At 42.5% G+C, this 16504-nt stretch overlaps 1 long non-coding RNA gene across 1 annotated transcript; it reads left to right on the top strand.

The window, feature by feature from the left end:
• Positions 1-341: 341 nt before the first annotated feature.
• LOC127548092 (uncharacterized) lies at positions 342-10333 on the top strand. Its single transcript, XR_007950322.1, has 4 exons — positions 342-790; positions 1910-2055; positions 9655-9797; positions 10102-10333. It is a non-coding gene; the product is annotated as an uncharacterized LOC127548092 (long non-coding RNA).
• The last annotated feature ends 6171 nt before the right edge of the window (positions 10334-16504 follow it).

Below are 16504 nucleotides of genomic sequence, written 5' to 3' on the forward strand. Positions count from 1 at the left end.
AGGGAAGTCTGAGGAGGAAGGAAGAGTTCCTGAGAGGGGGAAGAACTAGGATGGGAAAGGGCAGTCTCTTCTCCTAGACAACTCTCTCTGGCTCAGTCACCAACTCTCCTTGGTGCGGACCCTCCTCTCCTTGACCCCCTCACAGCTGCCACAGGGACCCCGCAGCAGGAAGCAGAGCATGTAAGTCACAGAAGCACTCGGGGAATGGCTTGACCCCTTGGAAAGTGCCCCCAGAACATCAGGGTGGGCTCCTCTAACCCCGACAGCCCCCCTCCCATTATAACTCCGATACTTTCCAGCTTTAGGTGATAAACGTTTGTGGAAAGGGTGTGTGTGACAAACTTTATTGTAGCTACAACCCGGCACAAATGCAGGAGTCCAAAAAGAATACAGCTCTGGGAGAACCTGGCATCTTACCAAAAGTTTCCTGGCTCCTGCACGTACCATAGAGCAGAGCAAATATTTTCCTGAGTGCTTCCAAGCGGCTGAGGGCAACCAGCAAGCAGGCTGAGACAGAGGCTCGCTTCACGAGGCCAGCAGAAGTCACTGGGGCTTCTGGGAGTGGGGTGGGGGAGGGAGGGTCCTGGCTCTGAGCCTCCCCCTCTCCCTTAGCCATACGGTAGGGCGGAAGGTAGGGAGACCTTTCACCCACCTGGCCCTGGGGCTGGAGGTGGCTCCTTGTGGTTTGTGCGGAGGAAGGATTAAGGCTAGAAACGCCTTCCTGGCCTTCTCCTCTTATTGGGGAGAGGGTTACAGAGCCTGATCCACACTGCGGAACGATCTCCAAGTGGTGAGTTCCTTATGAGCCGGGGGACCAGGAACACCCCTGCACTTCCCTTCAGGAGGTCGGAAAATCTACCACACTGCTCTTAGCAGGCAGATGCTTTCTATCTTGGGCTGAAACCCTATCCCCAGAGCTCCGCTCTCACCCTCTCCTCCATCACAGCTTCCTCTGCTCCCCGAGACCCCCTCCTCGCCCGTGACCGCTTCAGGAACCCAAGTCTTCCCTCACTGTCAGCAATCCCATTCGGCAGGTCATTACTGAGTTCCTACTATGTGCCGAAAAGGCCTTATTCTTAAGAGCGCGTAAATCAGAGGGGACTGTCATTCACTGCTTCCCAGCTCCTCCTGAGGAGGCTGTAAATTCTCCTCGGCTCGCTAATCAAAATCAGATGCTCCCAACCTCTCTGGGCCCAAAAGCTGGGGCTACCTGAGCTCAGAGTCATGGAAGGAAGCATTTTCCACGAGTTTTTATGATTTTGTTGCCAAAGGAACCACTTCAGAGGGGATCCAGAGAGTCTGTGTTAGCTCGGAGCCAGAGATTGGGGAGGTCGGTATTGGTTGGTGGGGGCCGGGAGTGGGGCTAAAGGGGTGAGCTCAAGAAGTTTAGAAGGTTCTGGTCGAACAACTAGCATCTACCGGATAGAGGCAGCTCCATTTCTAACCAGCCTTTGTTTCCATCAAAAGCTCCAAATCTCTTCGATAAAGAGATCTAATTCAGTTTCAATTGATCAAGGATGGACAGAAGCAGCTACACCCAAAGAAAGAACACTGGGAAATGAATAAAAACTGTTTGCATTTTTGTTTTTCTTCCCGGGTTATTTTTACCTTCTGAATCCAACTCTTCCTGTGCAACAAGAAAACTGTTCGGTTCTGCACACATATATTGTATCTAGGATATACTGTAACTTATCTAACATATATAGGATTGCTTGCCATCTGGGGGAGGGGGTGCAGGGAGGAAGGGGAAAAATCGGAACAGAAGTGAGTGCAAGGGATAATGTTGTAAAAAAAAAAAATTACCCTGGCATGGGTCCTGTCAATAAAAAGTTATTTAAAAAAAAAAAAAGTCAGCTCCAAGAATAGCTTCTCACCCAAATCATTCTTGTTGTCTCTTGGCACACTTCAGGAATACAAGAACAAGCATAAAAAGCAGCCCCTGTCCTCAAGAAGCTCACGTTCTACTGGACAGGTGTGAAGAGGAGTCCCTGTCCTCAAGAAGCTGAAGTTCTGGTAGCAACTGGGGAATGGCTGAACAAGTTGTGGTACATGAAGGTAATGGAATATTATTATTCTACCAAAAAATGAGGAACAAGCTGATTATAGAAAGGCCTGGAGAGATTTACATGAACTGATGCTGAGTGAAATGATCAGTTATGAAAGGCTTGGTTCTTCTCAATAGTTCAATGATTCAAAGCAATCCCAGTAGATTTTGGACAGAAAATGCCATCTGCAATCAGAGAAAGAAATAAGATTAAATGTAAATCCACACATGCTATGTTCACTCCTTTTTTTCTGTTTTTTTTCTTTCTCACATAGTTTTTTCCTTTTGCTCTGATTTTTCTCTTCCAACATGATTCATAAAATAATGTGTATTAAAAATAAATAAACAAAAAAATTCTGAAGAAATAAAAAAGAAGATTAAGTTCTACCAGACAGGTGTGAAACACTGTCCCTGTACTCAAGAAGCTTAAGTTCTACTGGAGGATAAGAGGCATAATTTGTTGTTTGATCATGTCTGGTTCTTCATGCTCCAGGGGGTTTTCTTGACAAAAATATCAGAATTATTTCCACTCATTTTACAGATGAGGAAATTGAGGCAAATAATGTTTAAATGACTTGCCATGGGTTATACAGCTAGTAAGTGTTTGAGGCTAGACTTGAGCTCATGTAAGAGTCTTCCTGATTCTAAGCCCTGCATTCTACCCATGCATCACCCAGCACACTGGTTTACAACTCAATAAATACCTGAAGAGGAAACAACACGGGGCATTGCACAATGCTTCCTATAACACAGAGAACATAAGCTGAACCTTGAAGGAAGCTAAAGATCATAAAATGGGGGGAGGGTGGAAAGCAGCATTCCAGACATGGAGGGGGACAGCCCTGCAAAGTCATGGAGAGAAGAGATGTAAAGTTTAAGGAACAGCGAGCAGCCCACTTTGCTTCAATGTAGATTTCAGGGATGAAATAGGAAATTGGGCTGGAAAAGTGAGCATGGAACCTAAAGGGTTTTGTTCAAGACAGGGACAGACCTAGGCATAGGAAGATTATCTTGGTACTTAGAGAAAGAAAAACTTAAAGCTGTAAGCCCAATTAGGAGATTGGCAATAGTCCAGAGGAGAGATGCTGGAGAGCTTGAACTAGGGTGACCTGAGCAGAGAAAAGGAGTTAAATAGGAAAGTCGGTGTGGACACCTGGACGAAGCTTGGCAAAGGATTGAGGGTGGAGAGTGAGAGAAAGAGCAGAAGACTCTGAAACAGTAATGAATCTAGGTGCCTGGAATGATTGTAGTGTCTCCAACAGGAATAGGAAAGGATGGAGGAGGGGCAGGTCTGTGAAGGAAGATAATCAGTTCTGTTTCAAGATGCAGTGAATTTAAGATGCTGATGAGACATACAGATGGAGCTCTTCAGTAGGCAAGTAAAAATGAGGGGTCAGAGTGCAGAAAAGAGATTAGGCCTGGGTAATACAGATTTTGGAGCCATCTGCATATAAATGATCATTGAACCCAAAGGAGTTGATTAGATCTTGTAAAGAGAAAGAAGATTCAGAACAGAACCTTAAGGGACACCCTCAATCAATCACTCCAACAACAAACATTTATTAGATACCTACTATGTTCCAGGCATTGTGAGAATGTCTGCAAAATGATCTCTCCTCTCCTCTCCTTCTCTCTTTCTCTTTCTCTCCTTCTCTCTCTCTCTCCTTTCTCTTCTCTCTATCCTCCTCTCTCCTCCCCTTTTCTTTCTCCTTCCCCTTTCTTCCTCTTCCTTCTCCTCCTCCTCTTTCCTCCCCTGCTCTTCCCCCCCCCCTTTTTCCTCTTCCTCTCACTCTCCCTTTCCCTCTCCTCTCACTTTAAGATGCATTAGTATACAAAAGAACAAGTGTGTATTCTTAAGACAGGATAAGGGTAAAATATGCCCATGGACAGTCACCTGTCCTCAGGAACTATAATGGCTGCCTTGTACTACAAGGATGTGGGAGTTAAATGTGTTTACCCACAACTTCTGGACACAGATCAGGATTTAGAATTTTTCTGAGGCAGCCAGGTAGCACAGTGTATATTTAGAGTACCAGGAAAACCTGTTCCCAAATCCAACCTCAGATACTTATTCTGTGACCTTGGGCAAGTCACTTAACCCTATTTACCCCAGTTTTCTGATCCGTAAAATAACCTGAAGAAGAAAATGGTGAACTACTTCAGGATCTTTGTCAAAAAAAAAAAATCCCAATGGGATCACAAAGAGTTGACACAACTGAACAACAATAAACAACAAAGATTTTTTTACTTCCTTCAAAACTCAGTTTAAACACCAACTTTCACACAAAGTCCTTCACAAATGCCCCCCTGCAAAAATCCTAATGTCCATTCTTTTAATGCTTTTAAAAAATGCTTATTTTTATTTTGTATTTCTTCCATATATGCTGATGACAGAAGGAAGTTGTTATCCATGTAAATTATATGTATATCTACATAGGTTTGTCTAAATTTGGCTTTCAGGAAGACATAAATAGTTATCTCATTTCCCCTTCTCTAAGAGAAATGTTGATTCCTATATGGAAGGGAATAAAAAACTGAGCCAATGAGGTTGGCCTGCTTAGCTCTCAGAGAAAAGATCTTTGATTAGAAGTGTATCTATTTGTTCACATTCCTCCCCCAAGAAAAAAAAAATATTACTTGTCTAGGGGAAAGGATTTTGTTCTTAGGTTTTAACTATTTTCCTGTTGGCTTAGGGAAAGAGTACCCCAAGCTAGACATAAAGGTTTGACTCCCTTCCCATCAAATGCTGATTACAAAAAAAGACCATCAGAAATAGGGAATAGGGAATAAACCTCTTTAACCAGGCAGGTAGCAAACAGAAATCAAAGAATTGATACAGAATGTATCAGACAACCTAGAGTTAATAAACTCTCCCATTTCTCACACTTACCCCCCAAAAATTCCCCAAAATCTATAGGTAGGCAAGCTGGAAATGAGAAACCCGTTTCTTGGCTTCTCTCTCTCCAGAAGTCTCTCTCTGAAGCTAGAACTCATTATGCTCTCTTGAAGCCAGAAGAAAAAAAGTCTCTCTTTTTCCATGCTCTTACCAACTTTTAACCCCTCCTGTGTTCTAAAATGTGCTAAGTGCATTATAAACATTGAACCTAAAGGAGTTGAAACATTGTTTCATTTGATTTCATAACAATCCTGGGAAACAGATATAATTTTTCAGATGAGGAAACTGAGGAAGAACTGAGCTATTGGCAATGTTACTGAATCCATATACAATGTACCAAGCATTACCAACTCTATGGCTCATGGAGGTACATGGAGTAATCATACTTTCCACCAATGACAAGAGTCTTTTGCAAATGCAGAGACTCGAATTATCTTTGTATAAATACTTGATTTTTTTTTCCAATAGGATGTAAACTCCTTAAGAAAAGGACTCCCAACTTTGTTTTTATATGCTCAGCACCTAGCACACTGCCTGGCTCATAGCAGACAATAAATGCTTGTTAACTGATCAGCTTTTCCCAGTTCAAGAGTTAGAACAACATAATAAAGACAGCTATATTTATATTCTCTTAACTTAAGAAAATAGTTTATGGATAATATTTGGGAACTCTAACCCCTACATGGAGGCAAAAAGATATTAAATTCTATAGCCAGCATGAACTAAGACTCCAGCCTTGCAGCCAGAGAAGGAAGATTTTCTATCGAGAAAATTGGGTAATTTCTAATTCAAGAGCTCCCAAGTTTGAGATTTGGGTAATCAGGACTTCCAGATCAAGATTTCCTGGTGCCTTATGCGCCCTGGCTAATGAGGATTATCTCTGTTATTCTCTTGAAGCTTCTTGCTTAAGAGCAAAGTCAGTAAGATACTTACTGCAATTCCAGTGGAAAAGCATAGCTTGTTTAGAAGCCCCCAAAGAGCATTTATCTTCTGGGGGAAATTTAATCTACAGGATAGTACTGTAAATCTTGAGGGAAATGTGGAAGACTCTGTGGGAAAGAGACTCACCAAAATGTCAAAGGGTTGTGCCAATTGCAATCCCAAATTCAGTTTCCTTCTCAATGGAGCTAATCTGAGTGCTTAATGTATTTTTTCTGTTTACAGGCTTCTGTGATCCTTATGTATTTCCTGGTGGATGAGATAAAGTTTATCTCATACCCGCCAAAAATGGGTATGATAAAAGACAAAAATGGTAAGGACCTAATAGAAGTAGAAAAGATAAGAAGAGGGAGTAAAAATACATAAAAGAATTAAACAAGAAAAACCTTAACATTCCTGATAAACATGATGGTGTGATTACTGATCTAGAGTTAGACATCCTGAAAAATGAAGTTAAGTGGGCTTTAGGAAGCCTTGTTAACCCTAAGGTGAGTGCAGATGATGGAGTTGTAGCTATTCTACATGAAATTCTAAAAGATGATTGGGTTAAAGTGCTGCACTCAGTATGCCAGCAAATTTGGAAAACTCACCAGTAGCCACGAAATTGGAAAAGATAAGTTTGTGTCCCAATCCTAAAAAAGGGCAACACCAAGAATGTTCAGATTACCAAACAACTGCGCCCATTTCACACACCAACAAAATTAGGCTTAAGATTCTGCAAGTGAGACTTAAGACATGAACTGAGAATTACCAGAAGAGCAGACTGGTTTTCAAAGAGGGAGAGATGCTAGAGACCAAATTGATGACATTCTCTAGATTATAGAGGCCACAAGGGAGTTCCAGAAAAACATCTACTTCTTCATTAATTACATTAAAGCCTTTGACAGTATGGATCACAACAAATATAGCAAATCCTCAAAGAAATCTCACTTGTCTCCTGAGGAACCTCTATGTGGGTCAAGAACCAATAGTTATGACCAAATATGGAACTACTAATTGGTTTCAGAATGGAGAAGGAGTATAACAAGGATGTATATTGTCCCCTTATTTATTTAACTTAAATGCAGAGTACATCATGCAAAATGCCAGTCTGGACAAATCAAAAGCTAGAATTAAGGTTGCTGGAAGAAATATCAACAGTCTCAGATATGAAGATGATATCACTCTGATGGCAGAAAGTGAAGAAGAATTAAGAAGCATCTTGATGAGAATAAAAGAAAACAATGTAAAAGTTTTGATGGTTAACATAAAACAACAACAAAAAGAAATGGCAACTGGTCCCATTACTTCTGGGCAAATAGAGGAAGAAGAAATGGAAGCAGTGTCAGATTTTATAGTCTTGGATTCAGTGATCACTACAATCAGGGACTACAGCCATGAGACCAAAGCACTTGTTCCTTGGAAGGAAAGCTATAGCAAACCTGGACAGCATCCTAAAAAGCAGAGACATCACCTTGCCAATAAAGTTCATATAGTCAAAGCTGTGATTTTTCCAGTAGCAGTGTATGGCTGTGAGAGTTGAACTATTAAAAAAAAAAAGTGCCACAGAATCAAAATTTGCTAGTTGTGGTGCTAGAGAAGACTTTTGAGAGTCCCTTGGACAGCAAGAAGAGCAAATCAGTCAATGCTTAAAGAAATTAATTCAAACCATTCATTCAAAGGACAAATACTGAAGTTTAAATACTTTGGCCAAATAATAATAATAATACGAAACTCATTGGAAAAGCCCCTGATACTGGGAAAGATTGAAAGGAAAAGGAAAAAGGGATGGCAAGGGAGAAATGGATATATAGTGTTATGGAAGCAATGAACATGAGCTTGGATAGACATAAGGACAAAGTGGAGGGAAGGCCTGCTGTGTTATGGTCAATGGGATCAGGAAGAGAATGAGATATGTTGAAATGATTGAACAACAGTATATCTGATATCCATATTATAGAGATATTAGGGATCCTTTTTATTGCACATTTGGAGGAAAAAAGATTAGACATAAACTACACTAGAAATATGTTAGGTTTTCCTGAAATAACTCCAATTAAGAGGAACAAACAGATACTGACCTTTTGAAGACAGATTCAGGATCTGTCTTGGACTATTTCTTAAAAGCCCAAACAAAGCCTATGAAATGCCCACAAATGAATGAATGAGTAAACAAACATAGTTACTGAGTTTTCTCCCCAAGAGAGCATGTATCAAAACCTTTAAACTCTTCTTAATTTCATTAACTCCTGTTCTCCTCCCAAGTATTCAAATGAGATCTGGTTCCTTGGACATTGCCTTTTCTAAAAGTCAGAATAGTGACTGGAGTCTCTTTACAAGGCAATATTTGGGTATTTCTAGTCTTTCCATTATTCCTTGACAGAGCCTTTGGAGGGTAGCACAGTCTGCAGGGTAATTAGGTACACTTGGTGCCAGTGCTTATTTTGAATCTGAGTATTATTTACCCAATATACCTTAACAGTTCCATCTGTTAGAGTAAAACAGATTTTGGAAACATCCCCACTGACTTTGGAAACATTCACCAACTGGTTATTAGGAAAAAGCCATTCTTCTTCCCAGGTTGGATAGTTCCAACCTATTGCAAATTGGCCAAAGTGAATGAACACATCCTTGTGCAGATCCCTAAAACCAAAAGAACAGAAAGGTCTACATCTTCGAGGAAAGAAACATGCTTGGTGCCTAGTTTGAAAAATAAAGCATCTCTTCCTAATTTGGAAAGCAATTGCAAGTCCACAGTCAGAAGGTAGTTTATTTCATTTCAATCCATTTCAACTTTGTCTTTCCCAATTTAAGGGTCCACACATGTCTTTGTGATATGTGTGTGTGCATGTGTGAAAGATTAAAAAGACAGAAGGAAACCTTATTATCAAGGCTTAATTTCTCTGTTGTTATCCTTTACTCGGTTCTTCTTCATTCATGGTTCCTTTTTTGTTTTAGCCAGATCATACCCAGCCTACACTTTTTCATTATCTTTTGAGTGAAACTCTTTTGAAATTCTTCAGAGACATCAGTATTCCTTGATCTGAGACTGTGCAATGACCCTTCCCTAGAGCTTTAAGATCATGAGCCTTGAAAGTCTATTACATTTTACAGATGAGAAAACTGAGACCCAGAGAGTAAAGAGACTTGACTAAAGTCACACAGGTAATAAATAATAGAGCTGAGATTCAAATTTCAATCCTGGGGTTCCAGGTTCAATATTCTCTTCATTGCATTGCACTGCCCTCTTTGTGTTAGAACTGGGCAGGACCTAAGGCAATAATAATAGTAACAGTGGACAGTTATATTACAGGAGTGTGCTAATGAGAAGTGATCGTTAAATGTTCAGTGGAAGCATTTTCATTTCAGGAATCAGGATGTGACTTATTATCTGCTCACTGTCTAAACTTAAGAAAGTGACAAGGGAAAGGTTAATAATATAGATTAAACTGAAAAATGTATCATGGGTACTCCCCTTCCCCAGTTGCTACACATTTGCCCACACATCCTTGATTATAAATCGCCTGAAGGTTTGCAGAGTGCCTTACAGAAAATATTTCATTTGATACATTAAGTCCAACATGAAGATCCCTTTTTAATGGCAAAACTCTCACAGCATTCGTATTATCGACCTCTGTTGACTGTTGACAAAAGGCTACTCTACGTGCAGTAAGGCTGTTAAATGAATCTATACCTGATTAATCACAATATCTGCATGCATTTGAAAGACAGCGATACATACATGTAGCCAGCACATTTATTCAGTCCTAAGGAGGTGTGTTTGCTTATTTTTCAGAGTGAATTATAGAGAGACTGGAAGCATGGAGGCCAATTAGGAAGCTGTCACAATCATCCATGGGAGAGGTGATGAGGGCCTGGACGAAGGCCCAGACACTGACTGGGGCTGAAGCTATTTAAAGATGGAAATTGCAAAGCTTGGTGAGGATATTAATGATCAGGCCCCTTGCCTTTACACAGAGCTCCCCCAGGGCATCTTGGCCCACAGGTTGGGCGCCAGTGGTGGAGTCTAACTTATTCACTTCATAAATCAAGAAAGTGAGACCCACAGAGATAAAGAGGCTGCTTGGTACAGCGTAAGCACTTAATAAATAAATGCTCTATGTACCCACCTACCTGTGAGCTAGCCATCTCTCCGAGGTCATCGTTTCAAAGACTCATGGCTAAATCTCCTGATTCGTAACTCAGTCTTTCTTCTCTTACATCCCTTTTTTTCTACCCCTAGCAGTAGCAGTTGCAGCAGCATCGCAGGAGGTAGGAGGAAACTGAGAGCTGGGCTCAGAGTCAGGAAGAACTCCCTTCTGGGCTCAGTCAAAAACTGACTTGTGTGATCCTGGACAAGAAACAAACTCTCTGCCCTCCAGGCAACTCTCCAAGGGTATAAGTTCTTGAAAAGTTGCAGAGCTACAGTAGTAAACTAGTTTTCCTTCACCAAGAACCCCTGTGAAATCACAAATATAGACCAAAGAAAATCTATTATGTTCTTGTTCAAAAGATCTGGTTTGGGAGGGGGGGGGAAGAGGAGAGGGAGGTGGTGTTGTTCTGTTTTGTTTTGTTTTTTTTTTTTACCAGTGAAGGTAATTCTTCTCTCAATGATCATAATCTGTTCATATTTCAGTAATTGTTGTGTCCAAAAAATTAATCACTGGGTCATTGTAATGGCAAACCTCTCAGCATTTGGCTACATTGGTCATACAATCATATATTTAAAGCTGAGAGGCTCTAAAGGTCATCCTCTCATCTTACAAATAAGAAACCTGAGACACAGAGAGTACCTTACCCAAAGTCTCACAACTAGGAAATGAGAGAATTTGGAAATCCAAATCTCATCTCAGACATTTAGAAGCTGGGAGATCTGTGAGGGGTTGAACTAGCCTCTTAGGTGCCTTCCTGGAATTCAATCTATTACCTATTCATCCTGCTAGGTTTTTGCTTATACTTTTGCTAGCACTCTTGTTGGAAATATGCTACCATATGCTCTGGGCCATCCAAATTCAATCTATGTTTAAATTCCCAGGACAAGTCCTATATATTTGATAAGCAACCATGTGTTTCATCATCTAAGTCATCACTAAAAAAATTTAAGATACTGTGACCAATGACCATGTTCTCCTAATGGCTTCACTCCAGGTTAACATTGATCCAGTCTCCAGTTCTTCAACAAAAATACTCTTAACTGTGTTATTTTCTAGTATCTCTGTCATGTATATAAGGGCATCGTGAGTTTTCTTATTTTCTGATGTATTAGATTTATCGATCTAGTCCCCTAATCAGAATAAAAGTGGGATGTATGGTTAATACCAATTCAATTCAATAAACATTTATTAAATACCCACAACGTGCCAGACACTGCACTAAGCACTTACCTTGGCTTACCTTGTTCTGATTTCCCCCAAGGCAGATAACAGGGCACACAGTAGACATTTGATAAATATTTTGGGGTGATTGCTCACTTGCCGGCTTGATTGTCCCGTGGTCCTTTCTCTGCTGCCCCCCCAACCTCTCCCTCTCAGCCATCACCACCACCATGCCTGTATTTCGTATCTGTTCACAAGAGTCATCATGTTGTACAAAAAAGTCAGATGACCGAGCCAGGGCTAGAGAAGACCTGTGGGCTTTCTAGTCTAGTCCCTCCTTTCTGCATTTAGGGTAAATGAGAGTCATAGAGGTTACGTGGCTTCCCTCCACTCACACAATTGTAAATGAAGTCCCTGATGTCAGAGCCAAAGCTCCTTCCACAGGAAGACTATAAGGCAGCCAGTGGGAGTCTTAACATGAAGAACCTTTCCCTTTCTACCAATGGATCGCTTGCTCTGAACTCACGTACATTGTCCACACCAGACTCAGTCCCAGAGGAAGCCGGCCTCTAAGAAAAGGGGTGTAGCTTCCTTTTGTGACAATTTTTATTTCAACACACACATACACACACCCTTGGGCACCTTAGAAGAAAAATCATTAGGTTTTGGCTCATGTCTAGGGGCCTCCCAAAGAGAGGAACAAAAAGTTTCTTCTTTGTATTAAATGTCAATGAACAATATGAACCTGCCATGGGACAGGTATTTATTTCCTGACATACTCCCCCCAAAATTTTAAAGGATGCAAAAGATCCCAGCTTTCATTATGACTTAAATAATCACTAACTTATGCTGCTATTAAAATCTGCCAGGGAGCCGAGTGATAAATATCAGAACTTGAGGCTGTTTGTCAATGCTGACTCCACATGCCCCATTTTTACAGCTGGTACTGTCCAAACACTTCATGGTACGTATCTCCTGCCCAGCTTCTTGCTGGCGATCGTTTTCTCCAGTGAAGAAATTGCTCTTTTCTTCATTGAGTTCTACATGAAAGACACAGGGCCACCTGAATTTAGAAAGCTGCTGGCAAGCCTGAGCAAGTCCACATCCAGAGCAATGTCTGGTCACCTTCTCACCTGCCTTGGGGACAAGGCATTCCGGGCCCCAATGTGCACCTCGTTGGGGTCTCCTCCCTCCCAGTCCTGCTCTGCTGCCACTTGAGAGCCGTCCCCAAGTCCTTGTTACAGCCCATTGTCTGTCCCCTGACTCTCAGAGGAAATCTAGGGAAAGATAGAATTATTTATTACCTTTGGGACAGTCAAAGGAAGAGAGCTTCAGGGGCAGAGTCACTTCTTTAAAAACATACGGAATCATCAGCTTTTTGTGGTCGTTTCAAAAACACAAGAGTGCCAGAAAGCCGGGGGAATTCATTGTCATAGATTTTCATCAAGAAGATCCTATTCTGGGCTGGATCAGATGGGGAAGCTCTGGCCATTCCCCATTGGAGTCTCATTTGCACAAGCGTGTGCTATGCTAGAAATGCTTACCACCCATTTAACTTTGGACAAATCACTTCCTTATTTCTAGGCCTCCGTTTCCTCAATCAAACAAGGAGAGTTGGACTAGATCATCTCTCAGCTCCCCTCAAGTTTCAGATCCTCCCCTAAGGATCTCCATTTTACCACTGAGGGAATGTAGCTCAGAATAGATTGTCTATTCTGATCATCTATACCACATCGTCAAGAAGCATTTATTAGACCTAGTAAGTGAACTCAGGCACTAAATCTAACATTGATCCCTATATTTTAAAAACCCACTAATTAGGACCACTGTTCCTATCACCCTGTTCATCTGGTGTTTTAGCCTAATTCCCAATTCTTCCCAATAAAATATAATCTTCTTAAAGGCAGGAACTGGCTCCCTTTTGTTTGCATGCCCGTGAACCTAATAGTATCTAATACATAGAAGGCACTTATAATTAATTCTTATTCATTATTAATTGATGAATTCAGTAAACTCTAGTGGCTCCCTCTTATCTCCAGGATCAGATATAAAATCCTCTGTTTGGCTTTTAAAGCCCTTCCTAATGTGGCCCCCTCCTACTTTTCCAATCTTCTCACCCCTGACTCCTCTCGCTATTACACATTTCATGCTGTTCCTTGCATAAGACACTCTATCTCGTGACTGTAATTTTTTCTGGCTGTTCTCCCTTCCTGGAATACTGTCTCTCCCTAGTTCTGCCCCTGCCTTCCCTGGTTACCTTCAAATATCAGCTGAAATCTCATCTCCAAGAAGCCTTTCCTGTCCTTCTAATATTAGTGCCTCTTCTCTGAAATTAAGTTCAATTTATCCTGTTGGTTGTTGACATGTCTCCCTTGTGGACTATAAGCTCCTTAAGAATGGAGACTGGTTTTTTGCCTTTCTTTGAAACTCCAGAGTTATTATAACTCTGTACACTTGCCTGTGTCATATGCTCTCATGCATAGACTTATTAATATTGGCCCATAAGTAGAAACAGGGATGAAATAAAGGAGCATCCTCCGAATCCAAATAACAGCAAGTGGGTATGGGCGGCATGTACGTGTGCCCTGCTTAGGAAGGCAGTCAGTGCCCTGTTTCTGCACCAAATCACCAGTGTCATGTTAGGACAGGAGAGAGCTCTAAGCCCTACTCATCCCCCCTCCACCCACAATCACCTCATGCTGCCCATTGACATCAAAACCCAAAAGCCAATTTTGTGCCTCTCTGAGACACCCGTGATTACAGCCTCTGATTCCTATGCAGAGGAATGGTGGAGAGTTAATGACTCTACCTGGCATGAGGAATCCCAGAGCAGAACTAGAGAGAGATACCTTCCCAAGCCAAATGCAGAAGGTAGCAATTATCCTGATGAGTCAGACCCTATGAAGCACTTTGGCTTCAATTATTTGAATATTTCAAGAAAAAGGAAAAAAATTGTGGGCTTAATCACCTGGATGGCTGCTTCTCCTCTCCTATCTGGGAGCACACAAATTCCCAGCAATCCCATGCAATGTCACGGTTACTCAAACATACAATGTCAAGTGGGACCCAAATCCCAGCCCTGAATGCTCGAAGCCCCGGCCAGAACAGCCCCGTTGCCCCTTCACAAATATTTGTTGAGGTGGAAAGTATTTGCTGAGGGAGAAAGGCTCCTGACAACTCAATCCTCCTGTAATCTAACAGAGTTCCAGCCACGGTGAAATTATCAGCACTCTATTAACAGTGACAGATGAATAGAGAAGGTCACGGGAGCGGAGGCAAACAGATCTATCTCTAAAAGCAAGGATTCCATCTGGGCTGCCCCCCACCCTCCTGCCCACCCACCCTTCACAATAAAAGATATTTCAGCAGAGAAAGAGTCAGCAGAGGTCTCTTTTTCAGTCACTTAGCCCCCCAAAGCCCGTCTCTGCTCAGCCCTTTCTCTGCCACCGAGACTGAAATAGCCCGGGTTCCATTGCCAAAGGAGCTCAATGGCCCTGCACCCCAGTCCAGTGAATGAAATAGTTCTGAGCTGATCTCATCCCAGTGACCTGTGCAGAAACAAACAAAAAGTGTGGAAAAGGCAATTCTGAGGGCAGAAGGGATGATCAGAACTGGCTGATATGATTGTTCAATATATCCTTCCTATCCACACGCCAAGCATCAAATATCTAATGTTTAAAGTCACGCGTGGGTCGCGTGACATTGTGAAAAGTGGGGCTGGAGGTAGTCCAAGGATCTGAATTCAAATCTGAGAGACCTGCTATTTACTGTCTATGTGGCATCTTGAGCAAGTGACTTGCCTCTTTCTGGGCCTCAGTTTCTTTAAAAGTTAAATGATGAGATTGGATCTGGGTTTACATCTGGACCCCAGCAGCATTACAGAGTACTTGGGGGTCTGAAGAGCTAGCACTGGGACTAGGATGTCAGCCCCGGGGAGATCCCCAAGTGCGTTTCTCGGCTTGCCAAATCTGTGACTCTGCTCCAGGCCGGAGGACCTAGTGGTCAGAGGCTACCTGGGATCCATTTGTGGAGCTACCGATCCACTTTATACGTGAAGTGTGAAGTTGCTAACAGTTCAGCTACTGAATGTCTCCAATCCTCAAATAGATCTGATGGTATCTGACCCTTTCCTATCAAGCAGAGAGACTTTTGGGAATCAAAGCTGCATTTTTAAATCCCTTTGAAGAGTCAGAACTGCACAGTCCTGACCTTGCTTTAGAAGTGTTTCTCCAAACACCAATAGGACTTCTCTGCCTCAATCACGCACCGGCACTTCAAACTCGACATGCACAAAACCAAGACGATTCTCTTTCCCCCAAAACCTGGAGAGTAAGTGTTGGCAAGTGGATAGACAGCTGTCCTCAAAGCCGAGGAAATACTTGCCTCGCATTCCTGACTCGTAGTGACTGCCTAACCCTGCACAAGTCTGGTCACCTCTCCATGACTGGTGGTTCTCTTAAGTTACAGAGAAGGGCCAGCCTGCCTTGTCCGGGGGGCTTCCATCGGAGAATTCCTCACGTCAGGGAAATCACAGGTTCTCTGGCTGTCCCCGTTCCCAGCAACGGCAACATTGTTCTAGTCTTCCACAGTCCGGATGCCGGTATTACCTGTGACACTTCCCTTTCTGTCTTCTCTAGATCTGGTCCCAACTCCTGTCATACAATCATTGATTTAGAAGGACCTTGGAGGTCCCGGAGTCCAAACCTCTCCTTTTATTCTTAGGGAAACTTGGGTCTCGAGGACCTATGATGACTTGCCCCAAATTCCCCACCAGTACGTGTCTCATACGGGATTCTAACTCGGGTATTGATGACTGCAAGTTCAGCCTTGTAACCAATAGCCGGCTCCTCCTCTCGTGGGAAATTCTCTCCCATTCATCCCCTCCTCTACCGTCCCAGCACAGGTATGCTCTGCCAGCTCGCCCAGACTGTTCCGCTAGAAGCCCACAAGTCTTCCTCCTCCCAAGCCACATTCTAGCGGAGAACTTCCTATGCAAAGGTGCAGTCATGTCAGCCTCTGCTCGTCAGTCCTCACTGGCTGCCTCCGAGTCAAGTTCAGAATCAAGTGCCTGACGTCAGAAGTCCAACGTGATGTGAGGCACCAGCCCCACTCCCCACCCGCCGCCATCTTTCAAGCCTTAGCCCTTCACGTAACCCAAACGAGCAATTGCCTGGCTGATTTGTGCTTCAGCTCACAGTGCTTCAAACTCTTCCTCTGATTCCCTCACACACACCTTTTAATCCCTCCCCATCTTTGAAAAGTCAAGCACATTTTCCTTCCTCTAAGAAACCCTCCTGGATCCACAAAGGATCAGATAGATCCAGCAACAAA

This window comes from Antechinus flavipes, chromosome 1, assembly GCF_016432865.1.
Source record: "Antechinus flavipes isolate AdamAnt ecotype Samford, QLD, Australia chromosome 1, AdamAnt_v2, whole genome shotgun sequence".
Lineage (NCBI taxonomy): Eukaryota > Metazoa > Chordata > Mammalia > Dasyuromorphia > Dasyuridae > Antechinus > Antechinus flavipes.